The 11,879-nt window shown below is 53.9% G+C and overlaps 1 non-coding gene across 1 annotated transcript; it reads right to left on the bottom strand.

Annotated features, from left to right (window-relative positions):
• Positions 1-1,736: 1,736 nt before the first annotated feature.
• On the bottom strand, positions 1,737-1,822 carry TRNAY-GUA (transfer RNA tyrosine (anticodon GUA)). Its single transcript is given in 2 exon segments — positions 1,737-1,772; positions 1,786-1,822. It is a non-coding gene; the product is annotated as a tRNA-Tyr (tRNA).
• Between the last annotated feature and the right edge of the window lie 10,057 nt (positions 1,823-11,879).

The raw sequence follows: 11,879 nt of genomic DNA, 5'->3' as shown, positions 1-11,879 counted from the left end.
AACGCCATGACCGCCGCCGGCCGCCAGGATTCACCACCAGAACGAATCGGCTTCTTCTTCCTCTGAACTTTACTCCACGAATGCGGCCGGATCAAATCGAAAAGGGTGAGGTTTGGAAGACTAACCTTCGGAAGGGGTCCCTTCCATGGCCTGACAGCCGTCGCCGCCGTTCCCCGGTGCACGACGCGCCGCACCATCTCCTTCCTCTCGCCCGCGTGTAGCCCAACCCTCGCCGGATCGTCCACCGGCAATATCCTGTCCACCGTTGAGGCCACCTCATCCTCATCATAACCCGAATTGAAAAAATCACAAAAAAGATCTGAAGGGGTCGGCGTTGGCGGAGAAGCCGCCGGATCGTCGCCGTCTCCGTCCGCCTCGTCCTCATCGGATCCGGCTAGCGCCCAAAACCGGCCGCCAACCCGTGGACGAACCACCGCCCCCGAAAGCATAGGCCCAGCGATCGCCGGACGGCGCCCCGCGTCGCCCTCCCTGTCGCCCTCCCTGATGTTTCAAGATCTCCAATCGCTAAGATCCTTCTGGACGATTTTATGGGAGCATGTGTTGGGGATTTCGGGTTGGCTAAATTCCCGCACCTTAAAATGGGAGAGATTTTTACTTCCCGGCCTCTGCACCAACTAAGGATGCATACGGCCATTTTAGGAAACTATCTTCAGGTATCTAGGAAGTCGACATTATTATATTTAACATGTATGTCTGGGAATTGTGTATATGTATGTTGGGCTGCTCTAACTTTTCCTATTTTCTCTTTTGATACCTGTAGATATGGCAGCCTCCCTCCAGTGCAGGCATGTCCTCAAAAGTGGCCCATGTAAAATCGATGATTGTAGAGCTTACTGCAATCAGATACCTAGAGTGCCCTCACCCAAAAATCCTGACATGTGTGTTCCTGAGGGATGCAAATGTGTCGTGTGTATAGGGGTGCAAGAAGGGATGTAGTGTTTCCTCTAAGGTTGCTTAACTAATAATAATGGTCTCACATACCATGTGGCCTTGTATAACTGTCAAGGTCAATATTGAGCAGAGAATAATGAAAATGTCATAATACTGCATTGGGCTATTAACTTATGAATCATATCGTATTTATCAATCGTCTATCTATTATATATTATGTATCAAATTTACGATATAGAGGAAAATAGGGAGATGAGCTACTTTTTCTTATAATAGAAAGGCAAAATACCCGGTCATCGATGTGGTGAATCATCTCATTTTAGAAGACCATGACCATTAGACCCACCTACCTTTAACATAAACAGACTACACCATTTAGATCTACATCATGCATAAGTTGTTCGATAAAAACGAGGGACAAACTTTTTAAGGTCAAATGACAAATAATAATCCCATAAATGGTTAGAGACATTAAACTGAAAAAATATCGCAAGAATCTCCGTGTAGAGTCAAATGTCAAAGAAGTTCAATAGAAGTTAATTCTCATCTAACTGAGAATTAGCAATTTATTGTTTCTAAACTGCTAATATGATCTCATCCTTGTGATCAGGTATCCAAAGACGAAATCTAATAAGGTGCAACAGGTAGGATAAAAAATGTTGCAGTGAGTAGTAACTGTAATTTTTCATGATAGCAAAGGAGGGGCACCAACGGCTCAGAATTGTCGGCAGTTTCGTGCACACAGGACATAAACTACAGTAATAAGCAATAGAAATATACCAAGAAAAAATATAAAAGAAGAGGAGAGAAAAACTTGTTTTAAGTCCGACTTGCCGGATTCGAACCAGCGACCTAAGGATTAATCTGCACAAACTACAGTCCTCCGCTCTACCAACTGAGCTAAAGTCGGATTGTGCTGAAATTCATATTGTGCGCTTAATAGACAAAACACATATTCGATTTACACGTCCAATGCATGATTCTGAATGCATCATCAGTACTTTTATTCTTGAGCAGGTACTTGATTTCCGTAGTTTGTAGTGACTAATTATCAAAGCACTTCTCCAGCAGATTACGCATGGACATTTTCTTTTCAGAAACTACTATTTATTTTTCATCTGATCTGTTGATAGTTTTGTGCACATTATCGGTATAACATCTAGACCAAGGGAATTTTTTTTTGAAAGACCTAGCTTGGAGAGCTGGTGTTTTCATGTTGATCATAGCAGGGAGCATGCGGGAAAAACAGGAACATGGTGCTGATCCGCAGATCAGAGAAAGAACAAGAAAAGGAGGAAAGAAACTACGGGCCCACTAGAGGAAAGAGAGCAGCGGCCGCTTGATCAGCCTATCCCTTCTGGAGGCATGGAGAACGGGTGCATTAGGCAGGATGCACCGGCTTGACGCCAGAGATCAATACCTCTCCTGATCGCCTGCATGATCGCCGTCGCAGAGGGCTCCTTTTCTCTGAAGGTGCAACTGTTGCGGTGCAACCAGATCTCCCAGAGCATCAGCATCGCCAGCGATTTGATGCCCTTTCTGAACTCTGGCCTTGTGCGCCCCACAAACCACGACACCCGATCAGCTGCCGTTGTGGTGCCGTCTTCAGGCTGCGTCCTCAGGGCCTCACAGCCGTGCCATGTCGACAAGCTGTTCCAGAGCGAGACAGTGAACGGGCATGTCCAGAAAACGTTCTCAACAGTCTCAAGATTGCGCACACAGAATTGGCAAAAATATGAGTTTGGCCACCTCGTCGCTGCAATCGGTCGTTGCACCACAACCTGTCCAGCATCATCAGCCAGCATAACACCTTCAGCTTCCCAGGCGCCCATGTTTTCCAAACGAGTTGTGGGAAAATCGAGCCGTGGTTGGTCTGGAATTGCGCTCGATATGCTGACGATGCCGAGTAGCAGACACTGGCCTCGAGGTTCCATCTGATTTCATCTGCGCAGTCCAGGTTGAGGGAGATGGGCGCAGTTCGCAGCAGTCGTGCCAAATGCACGTAGCCTTGCACCACCAGCTTGGTCTGTCCAGGCGCCAGGTCTTGGATCCAGCGATCCTCATGCAGGGCATCGGCCACACTCCTATTCTTCCGCTTCGAGTGCTGGTATAGAGCGGGAAACAGCACCCTGAGCGTGCCCATTGGCAACCAGGAGTAGGTCCAGAAACTAGCTGTTCGGCCGTTTCCAATTGTGACTGACGTAGCCGCGCTGAAGAAAGCCTTGTCTGCATCCGAGCACGGCACTTCCATGCCCACCCACGGCCTTTCTGGGTGCTTCCATGTTAACCAGAGCCACCTTTGCCGTAGAGCTCTGCCGAAACGCTCGAGATCGAGGATCCCCAGCCCGCCCTTGTCCAGTGGAGAGCATACCTTGGACCAGTTGACCTTACATTTGCCACCGGAGAGCTCCTCCTCCTGTGCCCAGAGGAAACACCGCCGCACCTTGTCAATCTCTTTGAAGAACTTTTTCGGCATGCGAAGCACAGTGAGAGCAAAAGTAGGAATTGTGCTTAGAACTGCTCGGACTAGCACCCGCCTGCCAGCGATGGACATGAGCTTTCCTTTCCACCCGGCCAGCCTTGCCCTAATCCGATCAAGGACGAACTGGAGGTGCACGATCCTGGTTCTGGTGAGGGTGAGCGGCAGCCCTAGGCATTTCATTGGGAACATGGCCATGGTGCCCCCAAAACTTTGCAGCACCTGCTGGATGTCAACTTCTTCACAACGGATCGGGGTTGCAGTTGATTTCTGACGATTTATCTTTAGACCCGTGGCTTCTCCAAACATGTGCATAATATCGACTAAAGCATCCATCTCGGCCTTGTCCGGGTTCATGAAAATCATGGCATCATCTGCGTAGAGGCTGACCCTGAGCTTGAGCTCTCTCCTAGGCAACGGCTTGATCATCTGCTGCATGACCGCCTCATCGATCAGGCGCTGCAACGGGTCAATTGCAAGAATAAAAAGCAGTGGTGACAATGGATCTCCCTGACGGAGCCCTTTCCGGTGTCTGATCCTGCTCCCTGCGTTCCGTTTAGGAGGAACTGAGAGCTCGACATTGAAAGCAACCATGCAACCCAATCCCTCCATCGGGCGCTGAAATCCATCTCTTGTAGCAGCTCCAGCAGGTAATCCCAGGAAACACTATCAAACGCCTTTGATATATCCAGCTTCAACAGCAGCGACGATGTTCTGCTTCTGTGCAACGCTCGTACTCCATTTTGCACATACAGAAAGCTATCCTGGATGCACCTCTTCTTCATGAAAGCCGATTGCGCTGGTGAGACAATTGTGTGGATCACTTTTGTCAGTCTGATTGACAAAACCTTGGTCACCAACTTGGCAAAAGAATGTATCAAACTGATCGGCCGAAAGTCAGTTATTCGCGCGGCACCCTCTTTCTTTGGAAGCAGCGCCACAAACACCGTGTTCAGCACAGCTAACCCCCCCCCCCCCCCCCCCCGCGAGGCTGTAGAAACGGTGGAACGCCGCCATGATGTCATTCTTGATGATCGGCCACCAGGCTCTGAAGAAACTGCCAATGAAGCCGTCAGGCCCCGGCGCTTTTTCCGTCGGCGACTGCAAAATTGCTGCCCAGACTTCGTCTTCAGTGAAGGGATTGTCCAACCCAGCAGCTTGAACCCTTGGCAGCCGCAGCACCTCCCAGTTTAGTGTGACACTCCGACCCGTGCTAGCTGCCATTGGTTTGCTAAAATGATCATTGATGGCTTGGGCCTTGTCTGCATGTGTTATTGTAATTCCGTCGTCGCTCTGGATCGAATGAATGAAATTTTTGCACCTTCTCGAGCTGAACTTGGCATGAAAAAACTTGGTGCTGGCATCACCCACTCGCAGCCAGAGCACCCGGGAGGCTTGCCTTTTCCTAGCTCTCTCGATGGCCGCCAGCCCCACCAATCTCATCTTGAGCAGTCTGCGCAGTGTAAATTCTGCAGCCGACAGAGTTCTTGCCTCTTGAGCTACTTCCAACCGCAGGATGACCTTGCTGGCAATGTGGAACTGCAGCTTTGCATCACTGAAAAGAGACTTGCTCCAAATCTTCAGATCACGAGCAGTGCGGGTTAGCTTGGTTTGCAACCTTGAGAACGCACAGCGCTGCTGAACTGGCATGTTCCAAGCCCGCTCGATGGTGGCATGAAAATGTGGGAACTTTGGCAAGAAGGACTCAAAACAAAAACGAGCAGGGCGCTTAGGGGCGTCGCACGGTGCTAGGATCAGCGGGCATTGATCAGAGCACGCCGTGGCAAAGGCCATTAGTCCATAAGCGGGGAAGAGCAGCTCCCAGTTGACATTGCAGAAAAATTTATATATGCTAACCAAGGTTAGGTTTTGCCGTTCATTACTCCACGTGAAGCATCTATATTTGCACTTGATCTCCCGCAGGCAAGCCGAGTCGATCGCAGCTCTAAACCTCCCCATAATGTGCCTATTTAAGTTGAAGTTGTTTTTGTCCCTAGCCTCATAGATTATGTTGAAGTCACCTATAAGCAGCCACGGCTCAGACGAGGGTGGCACTGATCTAGCTAACTCACATAGAAAATCGTCTTTTCTAGCCTCGTCCGCTGGCCCGTAGACTGTGGTCAGCCAGAATGCGGTCGCCGAATGCAGGACGGTAACTTTTACAGTGATTGCAAACTCTCCTACAGCGTGGGAAACGATCGAGACGATCTGGTTATCCCAAAGAACTGCGATCCCTCCCCTGGTGCCTATCGCAGGGAGGACTATGCAGTCAGCCAGCCTCGTTCCTCCTACATCCTTGACTAGGGCCGGCGACCAAACATCGATCTTGGTTTCCTGGAGGCATAGGATTGCCGGTCGATATGCTACCGCAGTTTTGCACATGGCATCACATTTAGCTGGCATGTGCAACCCTCGCACATTCCAACTAAGAATTGGGCAGTGATTGTCATCCATAAGGAAACCAAATCATACTCCAACGACTACTACTACCATTGATAAAGTTCAGGAAGGGAAACAACCACACACAGCCACGCTCGAGGGGATGCTGGCACCCTCCAGTAGGCCCCAAACTGCGCCAACACCAACTAAATCTACCTGCTAACCTGACAAGAACCGAAACAATACCTAACTCAACCCCGCTGAAGGTCGGGCGCCGTTGGAGGCTACTAACATAAGTAGAAGCTAACATGATCACACTACGGCCTCATCGGCAGCTCCATCAAGGCCTGCCATGGCGACAACAACGTGCAGCGCCTCGTGGTTGAGGCGGGTGAGCTTGGCGATGCAGGCAATGTCTTCATCGGAGAGCGGCTCGTCAAACTTGCGCAGAAGCTTCTCAGCAGCCTTGGCAGTCATCTTCTCCTTGGGACCCAGCAGGCCCAGCTCTCGCACCAGCCTGAGGGTTCCCCGCTGCGCGACCGGCACTAAGGATGGGTTGGCCGCCTGCCTGGCGCTGTGACGAACGGGGGGCGGCACAGTCCTAGTCTTGGGGGGGGGGGGGCAGACGAACGGCACACCGGCGCAGTGGGCACTAGCGGCTGCTTTGTTCCTTGGAAGAGGTCCTGCGGTGCAGCAGCTGCGGCTGCAGGTGCAGCAGCCGTGTCGAGCTGCAGGTAGCAGACCTGGCGGGTGACGGCGCCAAGCTGCATCTCCATCATCGTGGGGCGGGCCGGCTCGTTGCAGCTTAGGAGGCCTACCGCTGCAGTTGGGCCCGCGAGGGTTGGGCCGAAGGCGTCCAGCAGGCCCGTGGTCGCGACGGTGGCGTTGTTGACTTCTCCGTTGAAATGCAGTGGCTCAGAAACGACAACTGCCACGTGAGCCTCCAGCTCAGCATCCATGCAGTCGAAGGGTGGTGGCGGCGAGAGCGCGATCTTGGCGCCGACGAAGAAGTCCGCAATCGAGTCGGCGGCTGGTGGCGCGTCGGCAGGCGCCTGGGGTGACAGGGGCCGCGGGGCTTGGAGCAGGGCCGTCCCTGCACCCCCTGTGCGGCGGCGACCAGAGTTGTGGCGGCCCCTTGGAGCTCTCCGAGCGGCGCTGGCCCGGGGGGGAGGGGAGCGGCTGTGACGACGCGAGGAGGCCTCCGTCTCCACCACCTTCTCCTTACCCGTATAGCTGCGACCCAGGAGCATGTCTTTCCAAGACCTGCGCCCGCCCTGGTCGTCACCCTCGTCGTCCTTGCGGCCACCTCCACGGGCACCGCCGTGGCACCCCACATCCGCCAGCACGGCGAGCTGACGGCGATGTTGCGGCTCACGCTGGCCGTCCTCCATGCCCTTCTTCCAGGAGGCCACCGGGATGATGCGCGGCATCGGCTTGTCATCGTCATCCGAGTCTGAGGACAGCAGGCCGCTCTGAGCAGAGCAAGGCGACCGCGGCTCGTACGGAGTCCAGTCCTCGATGCGATCGACGTGGATGAGGACGTCGTGGCGGCTGGCGGACGGCAGCGCAGCAACGACACAGCCGGGCAGCGAAAAACCCAGCATCTCCTCCACTCTGCCCGCCCCGCGCTGCATTAGCCAGAAGGTGTGCTTGGTCGGGATGAGGCCGATGTCCCATACCCAGACCCAGCAGGCGAAGCTCTTGGTGTGGCTGCGCTCGAACGTGCGACTGTCGAGGCGGTCGACGCGGCAGCCGAGTGCCTCCTCGACCCCCTCCACAGACCAGAAGTGCTGCGGCATTTTCTCGATGACGACGCAGACATGGTAGTTGAACGGCTGGATCACGGCATGGTCGTCTTCATGCCAGCGCTTGATGAAGAATTTGGCGCCGTCGACCGTCAGCGCGCCCAGCTTGGCCACCTGCTCCTGGTGGACCGGCAGGTCGAAGATGATGAGGTAGTCCTCCGGGTCGTGGCAGGTGATCCGCAGCTGGTGTGGCTGGATGCGCAGCCGCGCCTCCAGCTCCTGGCCGACCGCCATGGCAGAGGAGGTTCGCCTGGCGTCCGCCGCCATGAGGAGCACGGCCTGACGCTTGAGGACGAAGACGGCGTGCTCTAGGGCAGGGGTGGACATGACCACCTTGCAGCTGTGGCGCGGACGACGTGCAGGGTCGGCGACGTGGGTGCCCTCCATGGCAGGCAATGGGGACGCGGTGACGGTTGGTGGTGGAGGTACGACAGCAACAGCAGGAAAGCGAAGCCTGTCCCGCACCGGCACCCGAGCAGAGGCCGCGGCGGGGTTGCGCTTGGGGTTCTGCGGACACTCCCGGCCGAAGTGGCCGGAGAGGTTGCAGATGATGCAGCAGATCGGGTCCCGGCAGTCCTTCCTACGGTGTTTCTTGCTCAGGCAGCGGAAACACTTCCCCCTGAACTGGCTTAAGAAGGCAGCCCGGCCGGCAGACGCATTGAAGGCACCACGCCGGCCAGGGAGGGATGGAGAGGGGCGCGGCCTATTGCCCGTAGGGCCAGAGCTGGGGTGCCGGCCTTTTCGGGATGAGACCATAGTCCAACCACGGTCCGGCTTCGGGGATGGTGAACCGGCGGAGGCCGCAGGTGCAACTACTATGGATTGAAGATGCGTTCGCTCCGAAAAAGGCAAAGAGACGGAATCCGCAGCAGGGTCCGCTGGGCGGAGCAGGGCCGAGGCGGTGGAGCACTCTCCACGAAGCAGGATCCGAGGCGGGGATTCGGGATCCCGCGCATTGACACCGCGGGGCAGCTGGGAATCCGACACCATGGATGGACCGGAGGTCGCAGGGGAGGTAGGCGTGGATCCACGCCGGCTACCACTAGCACTAGATCTACGGGAGCGGGGGCGGCCCATGCCTCCAGCTGGAGGCCGCGGACAGGATGGGGCGGTGGCCGCCGCGGCCGGAGTGACCAGCGGTGCGTAGGGGCTAGGTTGGGCAGCTCACAGCCCGAGGGAGGTGGCCGCCGCGGCCGGAGCGGCCGGCGGCGCGGGAAGGGGAGGGGCGTTGAGGGGGATGCTACTCCATCTCAGGACTTGCGATCGTTCTTGTGAAGCATCCATTTCTAAATATTTGTCTTTCTAGAAATTCCATCAAATGACTACATACGAAGCAAAATGAGTGAATCTACACTCTAAAACATGTCTACATATATATGTATGTTATAGTCCATTTGAAATGTCTAGAAAGACAAATATTTAGGAATGGAGGGAGTATATAGCAAGAGAAAGCATGAAACCCATTCCCCACAAGAGTCATTTGTCACCCCCGGACGATTTCGCTCCTTTTTGCCCGCAATGACTTCGATGCTCGCTCCGGTGTGCTCAATTCTACAATGCTTGTGGTGTTCTGTGTAGTGCCCACTGTCTATAGGCCCGTTCTGTTGGTACTTTCAAGTTTTCTGGAGATTTCTTCGTCTCTCGACAATGCAGTGCTTGGCTGGGTAACAGGGAAATGCGAGAGAAGCAACATCGCCTTTCGCCAGTGCGCCTTGCCCGCTACAGAAACAAGAACACAAGGTGGACTATCAAAAAAAGAGTCAAAAGATATTAAAATAGGAAAATGAAAAGAAACAGAGCAAGATAAGGTATAGACGGTCATAGAAGAGTCAAATGATGCTTTATCTAGATGGAACATATTAAATCGCCACCAATTCACTGCAAATTTTATTCAACACTTAATTTATGGCAATTGATATCTAAACCGTAAACTATATCATTTTTTCCTAGTTGCCTGTACTTATTATTTTTCTTAATTCAGTATAGTGTCAGTTGATCTCTTTATCAGCATGAATCAGATTACACCAACTTATCGCATAATAGTGTTCCTAATTTAGCACCTTGTCTTTGGTTGCACATTTATTCCTAATTAATTACAATTAATATTCTCCGTTTATATGAGCACACATCCACTATAAAAAGAGCCTACTTATCATTTGGTTAGCCCAACAATTCATAGAGGCAAAAAAATCCCTTCTGTGGCGACTTGTAAGTCTGCAATTCGTAGTCATGGGGCTTGTAGGTTTGCAACAAAAAGATATCTCAGGAGTCTGCACTATCATCTTCAGTATCGACACTTAGGGAATCGTAGTATATTTATGTTGTTGGGCCAACCAACATTACAGCTAATGACTGGTCCGCTTTAACTTTTCTCGTTTTCTATTTTGATATATGTAGATATGGCAATCTCACTCGAATGCGGGTGGTCGCCCCCGCTCGGGCGACTCGGGCGGGATCTCGATCCCTAGCCGCCGGGGGTCCCCTTCCCTCCCTTCCTCCCCTCCCTCCGCCGCCGCCGAGGGACGCCGCCGGCGATGGCCCGGGGCTGACGGCGGTGGCGGGGGTCCTCCCTCTTGCCTGCGTCGTGGGGGTGGTGTGGCGCCCCGCGGCATGGGTGGCGCGGCCGATCTGGCCTGGCGGCACGGCGGCTGCCTCGGCCAAGGGCCGATCTGGCCTAGCGGCGCGGCGGGCCTGCTTTCGGCTGCGGCGCGGCAGCTGCCTCGGCCAAGGGCGGCGATGGTGGGGTGCGGCAACCGGCTCTACCTCAGGCTGCGTGGCGGCGTTCGGCGGCGGCGGCCGGGTCTGCGGCGACACACCATCTGACCTTGGATCGGCGGTGGCGGCATGGAGAGCCTGGTGGTTGGGTTGACACCATGCGGGTTGTGCCCTCCGGACAGATCTGATCTGGCCGGTGCGGCCTACTCGTTGTGCGGCGGCTCAGATCGGCGGCGACCCGTGCACACATTACGTGATGGAGGTTCTTCGAGCGGATCCGGGTGAAAACCTTGTGCTCGGCTTGATGCCATGACCGGTGTTGGTGGCACCCTGTTGTGTCATTACCTTCTTGAAGGCATCGCCGTGGAGAAGCTCTAGACCTCTATCCGCTACCTTCGGGGGAAACCCTTGATCAGTTGATCGGATGACGGCGGCGCGTTGGTGTCGTTTTCTCCTTGGGGGCGTCATTCTTGGAGGCGTACACAGGATCGAGGGACCAGCGGGAGCCTTTTTGGTGGAGCGGTGCTTCATCCTTCACATTGATGACGGCGGATCTCGGCGGCGTGGTGCAGTGGAGACTCGGCGCCCGATGCGCGGTGATGGACTCGCGTAGGTGGAGGTAGTTGTCTGGCGTCAAGGTGGCGTCGATGATGGAGTGACCTGACAAGGTACAAGCCTCAATATCTGCTTTGAAGACGGACCTGTGGAAGATGGCGGCGACGACACATGTGAGTGCGTCAGACCAGTTTATGCCCCAGACCCGGTATGTGGCTCGGCTGGGGCTTTTGGCTTTTGATAATAGGATTAGGTGAGTAGTCTGGGTATGTGGCCCAGGTAGCACCCCTGCACCATTTGGATAAGAGTAGTGGCATATGTTGCCAAGATGGCGGATTCAGGGATATTGTTGTAATACTTTGTAAGGTCCTCGAGAATAATCAATAAAGTGACCGTATGCATCTCCCAGATGCAGAGGCCGGGGGTCATCCTCCTTTTCTAAAAAAACTCGAATGCGGGTTTGTCTACAAAGATGGCCCATGTCAAATCGATGAATGTAGATCCTATTGCAATCAATTTTTTAGAGCGGAGCCCTCATCCAAAAATCCAGACATGTGCATTCCTCGGGGATGCAAGTGTGTAATATGTGGAGGGGTGCAAGAAGGGATGTAGTGTTTCTCTCAAACTTGATGAAGTAACAACATAATAGTGGTGTCACATGTTTTGGCATATTGATGAGAGAATAATGAAAATTATGATACTTTGTTGACTCTTTATTTTTGAATGATTCATATCTGTCACTCTCTACAAAGGCGAATATTTAGGTCATCGTCCTTCTTACCCAACGATTCCGTCTTTTGTACGCCTTGTCGTCCGCCCAATCCCCTTCCGCTCGCCCAATTGATGATTCAGTCAATTCCTTAAATCTCGCTACCTTCATCCACAACCTCATCAGATCGTGCCCGGCGCATCGGCCGCTTCTGCGCGCCACCAGAGCATTGTCGCTCCCCTACCAACCCCGTTCCCTAGTTGTGCCGCCGTCCGCTCTGCTTGGGCCGCACCGCCTGTGCTCACGGTCACCCACGCCCAGCTCG

The sequence above is a fragment of the Triticum aestivum genome, chromosome 3B, assembly GCF_018294505.1.
Source record: "Triticum aestivum cultivar Chinese Spring chromosome 3B, IWGSC CS RefSeq v2.1, whole genome shotgun sequence".
NCBI lineage: Eukaryota > Viridiplantae > Streptophyta > Magnoliopsida > Poales > Poaceae > Triticum > Triticum aestivum.
The sequence above is the reverse complement of the archived record's forward strand: the minus strand, read 5'-3'. Positions and strand labels throughout refer to the sequence as shown.